The sequence below is a fragment of the Podarcis muralis genome, chromosome 1, assembly GCF_964188315.1.
Source record: "Podarcis muralis chromosome 1, rPodMur119.hap1.1, whole genome shotgun sequence".
NCBI classification, from domain to species: Eukaryota; Metazoa; Chordata; class Lepidosauria; order Squamata; family Lacertidae; genus Podarcis; species Podarcis muralis.
In genome coordinates this window covers 52,473,299-52,479,879 of record NC_135655.1, presented here as the reverse complement: position 1 = coordinate 52,479,879, position 6,581 = coordinate 52,473,299, and positions in this window count along the sequence as shown.

Sequence of the window (6,581 nt, the reverse complement as noted above, 5' to 3'; positions counted from 1 at the left end):
TCCTTGGCCTCTGGCATTTTTAATATTGATGTCATCCTGTTTTAATATGTGTTTTTGTCCACTAAACCGCTGCCTGTTTTCTGTATTGTTTCAATGAACTCTGCAAAACTTTCCTCAGTCAAAATGTTTCTAGTATCAACAGGGACATAATCTGATGCATTTGTTTGTGGTGAGAAATGTCTGGAGTATAATAAAATAGCAATGGAAAATTACTTTTTTTAATCCTAGAATTCAGCTCACCACAAACATTTCCCCCAATAATTCAAGACATTCATTTCATACTTTATGTGGCACTTTTTATGATTTAACAAATAATTTTTAACTTCACTGTCGTAATGACTAATCAGTACAATGAGATTTAGAAGAATCCTGTATTAGGACTGCTAAAAATCTCTATAGCCTCTAAGAGCAGAATAATGTCCAAAATAACCTTCAGAATGTGCAGCCAGTTCTCCTTTTCTGTCTGAATTGCCTTTTGTAAGGAATCATAAATAAGTCCAACACTTTCCCTTTTTCTTTTCCAAGTTCTTCCGTTTATAAAAAATATATATTGGTGGTCTGATACATTTTCATGATCATTAATTTGACTGAAATGCTTCTTCCAGTCATTGAAACCCTTTGATTTACACAAATATTTGTATATGCTTCAGAGATGTTTGTCGCAAATTTACAAGGAAAGCAAAAGAATGACTTAGAATTTTTTTTGAATATAGCATCCAGTTTTGATCAACATATTTGCCATTCAGAAGTGTATTTAAAAACCAGTTACCAGAAAAATTACAACAGTCCTCTGATGCAGATTCTGAAAAATCAGCATATTCACCTTGTTGGGGTCCATGTTCAATTATTATAAATCTTAATTTGTCCATATTGAACTGAAAGAAAGGCAAGACCCAAATTGAGCTCATATGCACACAGGACTGTGAACATTGTAAGTTTACTAGGAGCAATGTTTGTATATGCTACTGTGTGTCGGTTGGACTTTTGCTTTGCTGCAGACATGCTCTCACCACACACGTACATAAGAATGCAATATGAGCCTTCTGAATCAGCCCAATGCCCCCTCTAGTCCAGCATCCTGTTTTTAGAGTGGCCAACTAGGTGCCTGTGGAAAACCTGCAAGAAGAACATGAGTGCAATAACACTCTGCCCACCTGCATTTCCCAGCGACTGGTGTTCAGATGCACACTGCGTTTGACAGTGGAGGCAGAACAATAGCATCAGGGCTAGTAGCCATTTTTGAGCTGTTGATGTATACTGAGAGCTGTGGCTATATCTCCTACTTGCTACCCAGTTTCTGAAATCTTTGTGCAGTTACCACCCACCAGACTTTACACGTTGTTTTTGCTGCTGCTGCTGTTAATTGAGTTTATATACAGTGGTACCTCGGGTTAAGAACTTAATTCATTCTGGAGGTCCGTTCTTAACCTGAAACTGTTCTTAACCTGAGGTACCACTTCAGCTAATGGGGCCTCCTGCTGCCGCCGTGCCGCCAGAGCACAATTTCTGTTCTCATCCTGAAGCAAAGTTCTTAACCCGAGGTACTATTTCCGGGTTAGCGGATTCTGTAACCTGAAGTGTCTGTAACCCGAGGTGCCAGTGTACAGTGGTACCTTGGGTTAAGTACTTAATTCGTTCTGGAGGTCTGTTCTTAACCTGAAACTGTTCTTAACCTGGGGTACCACTTTAGCTAATAGGGTCTCCCGCTGGTGCCGCACCGCTGCTGCACGATTTCTGTTCTCATCCTGAAGCAAAGTTCTTAACCCGAGGTACTATTTCTGGGTTAGCAAAGTCTGTAACCTGAAGTGTCTGTAACCCGAGGTACCACTGTACTGCCCTATACCCAGAGGTCTCAGGGCGGTTCACAGAAAAGATCACAGCATATATAATCAGAATAAAAACAACAACTCAATAATACCCGTAACCCCCCCCCCCTTAGAAAAGAGCCACATTTTAAGAGGGCATCCAAAGGCCTGGTTAAAAGGGAACGTTTTTGCCTGGCCCCTAAAGGTGTATAATGAAGGCGCCCGGCAAACTTACCTGGGGAGACATTTGACACTCTGCCACTGCAGAGAAGGCCCGTTCTCATGTTGCCACCCTACAGACCTCTCGGAGAGGAGGCACACGAAGGAGGGCCTCAGAAGTGAAGAGGCGTTCCTTGAGGTATTGCAGTCCTGAACCATTTAAGGCTTTTGTTATTGCTGCATCTCCCCACCATAACATTCATTACTATCCATTCCCAATGATCTCACCTCACATAGAATAAAAGTGAGCAAGTTTTGTTCTTGTAAATAATGTGTATAATGTTTGTCTTCATTTGGTTGCCCCTTGGAGTGTCTAGGCTGTCTGAGTAATGGGTGGAGGTTCTAAGATGAACTGAAAAAGGCCCTTCCCTTAAGCCCAGCTCTAGGAATAATGAAGGGGTGGGGGTGGGAAGAGGGTGCTTTAGATTTACTTGACTGATGGCTAGAGGCTGTCAGATCTTACAGAACTTAGAAGAGAAAGCTTAACAATCACATGGCATGTGGGGAAGATTTCAGAGAGAAAAAATAAGAAAAAAGCCTTTTAAAATCAGTGAATCCAAATATTGAAGCATGTAGAATTTTAGTTGGGGGAAAAGGGAAGACAACTCATTACATAAACAGCCTTGCGCGCATATATATATATATATATATATATATATATATATATATATATATATGTCATTCAGCAAAATTTCTTTTTGCCTGCTTGAACAGACACTCGAATTTCAGAGTACATGCAGAGATGCAGAGTTTCACACAGAAGAAAGGTTTGGAGAGAAAGGTTTGGAGAGAAAGGTTTGGAGAGAAAGAGCATCTTTGTTTTTAATTATGTTCCATATTGATAAACAGTTATATTTGTTTGCAGCTATATTTTGAATTGTTATAGGCAATGCAATTTTGTTGTGCACTTTGTCATTTCTGTGGGTTATGTTCAGGAATGTGGAAAGGCAGTATATCAGTCTAAAAAGAAATTAAACCTTTGGTCACCTGGTTGGATAGTTTCCAGGGAGCCTCACATATTTAGGAAACTGAGACAATTAAAAGTCAGCCTCTTTATAGAGCTAGATCAGTGCTTGGGCCAATGACAAGAAGAGCTCAATCTCAGATGTAAATGGTCTAAATGATCAATCAATTAAGAGGCTGCTCCCACCTCATTAATGTTTTCAGACTTGCCTTATAAAAGAAATGTTGAGTTTTCACCAGAGGTGTTATTGGGGGAAAGGGGATTAAAACAGAATGTCAAATGAAGATGAAGATGAAGGTGAAGATATTTGGTTACAGTATCTGGTACAGTATTCTGGGTTGACCACAAGGGTGCAAAATCACAAGACACTCAAGGGGGAGCTCTTAGCTTACATCAGGGTTCTCCACAGGCTCTCATACAAGGGCACTTGATTCCTGCAAGCTTTAAAAGTAGGGTGGCCAACGTTTAAAAACAACTTCTGTAGCTGTGTCTAAGAGTAGCCTGATGGGCAGACATCATGGTAATCTCAATGCTGTTAGATGCTTAATCTGCTAATTTCTGTATAAGGTAAAGGTACCCCTGACCATTAGGTCCAGTCATGGATGACTCTAGGGTTGCAGCGCTCATCTCGCTTTACTGGCCAAGGGAGCTGGCGTTTGTACGCAGACAGCTTCCAGGTCATGTGGCCAGCATGACTAAGCTGCTTCTGGCGAACCAGAGCAGTGCACGGAAACGCCATTTACCTTCCCGCAGGAGCGGTACCTATTTACCGGTATCTACTTGCACTTTGACGTGCTTTTGAACTGCTAGGTTGGCAGAAGCAGGGACCAAGCAACAGGAGCTCACGCCGTTGCAGGGATTCAAACCACCAACCTTCTGATTGGAAAGCCCTAGGCTCTGTGGTTTAGACCACAGTGCCATATCAAACTGCAATTAGAAGCAAAACAGCAGGCCAGGCCTTTTTCCCCCTTCTGATCAGTTGACAACCCTAGTATCAAACAAAGAATGCAGGAGTTCTTCATGCACACATATTTTTTATATTCAAACCTTAGGGGGAGATTCTATTTATATGCATTCATAGCCTGCCTTCATTATGTGGTCTCAGGACTCTGTATGGCTCTGTACAAACATGAAGGTTATGATAGTAAATAGATGTTTGCAAGTGGTAACAGGAGTTAGGACATCAAGATATCCCACCCCATCCCCCAAATGAGAGGAAGAGCCAACATTATATTCAATGTACACGTCCTAAGGCTTTTGAAATTTCTGTGGCAAGTATTAATGCACTAGTTTACACCCAAAAGTTTACCACACATCCAGTTGGCTCTGTATATTTAATGCAAAATGTGTGGTGGAAATCAAATATGAAATGCATTTGAAGGCTTAAAATATTTTATGCAAATATTTAGCTACAAGCCTCAGCAAAGGACAAATCCCACATACATTAAACACCAAGCACTTTTTATTACTACCACACCAATGCCAAGCACGTTTGTTTACAAGGGGAAGGTTTCCAGTCTGCGAAATCTTTGTCTTTCATGTTAAAAAGCGACGTTGTTATTAATCCTGACACGTTCTGAACGTTCACCTTAAGGGAATTCTCACAAGTTCAAGTGAGGACGTAAACCCATTTTCTGGATTGCAGCGTTTCAAACTGCCACAGGTAGGAGATTAAATAGGGTATTTAAAGGAGGCAGGGGATAACTTTACCAAAGAGATGATCAGTGTCTTCAGTCTATCCTCCTCTGCCAGTCTGCACAGTTCAGGGCGGATTCTCCCAACTATAAAGGTCACTACTTTCCCCCAGTACTATACTCATAGTCCAGAGAGGGCCCAGACATTCTGGATACAGATTGCCTCAGGGCCAGGGCCAGCCCACCATGGGTGTAGCCAGGATCTGGGGGGGGGGGCGGTGCGGCGGCAGGACACCCACCTGTCATCATTCTCTGTCTGGCTCTTGTCTAGCAGATATAAAATGTCTCAACAATTGTTTTAGATTACTTTCTTTGGACAGAAAAACCTGTTAAAATCTTTCTATGATTTCCAATTTTAGTTAAGTATTTTTATTTATTTACTTGATTGGGGAGGGGGCAGCTGCCCCACGCTCACCCCTCTGGCTACTCTCATGAAGCCCACCCATCAGATAAGGTGAGGCGATCACCTCCGGTGTCAGGATCTTCAGTAGTTCCCAATGTAGATCTTTTTTGTGTGATGTAGATCTTCACTCACCCGCTTCTTCTGTCGTTTTGTGGTTCGCTTCAAGTGCCAAAATGTATCGGACCAGCCGTGCTCCTGGATACAAATAGAAAGGCAAAGAGCCTTACAGGAATTTGCATCTCTCTAAACCAGACTTTCTGAGTGGGCTGGGACCCACCAGTAGGCCTTGGAATAGTTTAAAATGATGTCTGGAAAGTTACATTGTATGTATCCCTATCCTGTGTGTGTTTACTTGGGAAGTAAAGTTCTATTAGTCTTCAGCAGATCCTCTTCTTCCCCAGTAAGTGTGTACAGGATTCTGTCTTTATTGTCCCTCTCTGTGAAAACGATCTCTGGATCCTTATGATTTACTCTGTAGTAATTCCTTTCAGGAAAATAAACCTACTTTGGAATAAGAGATTCAAGGGCCAATGCCTTAACACCACAAGCATTAAGCAGTTTTGGAGTGAGAGAAGACCAAGAGGCAACACTTAACAATGGCTTTAAAGGAGGAAATGGAATATAACTATTACAGCCAAATAAGGAGGGAAGATGGAAAATAAAGATTTGTGTTTGAATTTGGCAAAAACATTAAGTTTGGCTTTATATTCTCTCCAAACAACTGGTTTAACTCAACTGTTTCCTCGATCTTTTTATGAGACATCCCAGACACGTATTATTATCATTCCTGTTATAAATTTTAATAAGCAATTGACGTCCTAATAATAACCCCAGTTATATCAAAGGAGAAAGTTATGCACTCATTAACTTCTCTTATATTGCATTGGATTTAAAAACACTTAAGCATTGCTGGATTGTACCAAGTTTCTGTTTGGCTGCAATAGCCAAATCATTTTTACTCCAGCAGAGGGTAAGGCTTAATTAAATCTGCTGAGAGGCAAGTTCTATAGTGGTAGGCATTGTAATCTTGCAATCGGATCCGCATGATTTTTTATTCAAATTTATTTCTATTGATTTCAATGGAGCACACCCCCTGATAAGTATGCGTAGGATCGCAGCCTTAAAAATACTGGAACAATTCTGGAGTAAATGAGTTAGATCCCTAGCTCTTATTAGAAGAAGGGTAGCAAAGAGTCCGCAGATAAAGCAGAAAAACTAGCCCATTTTAGCAGTTTCCCTCTGTTTATTAGTAGGCACAACAGGAACACAACAGGAAGTGAAGAAAGTAATTAAGTAATCTTACAAACCCAAGCATTTAATCATTATAATAAACACTCAATTAATGACAGTTATATTCAGGGCATCTTTTCAGCTGGAATTCGCCATTCAAAGAGAAAGAGTTCATAATGTTCATAGTGAGTTACAGCACCTCATTTTCTAGAAAAATAGCACTGGTTAAAAGAGGCTACCATGGCCAGGTGTGCAGAAACATTTAG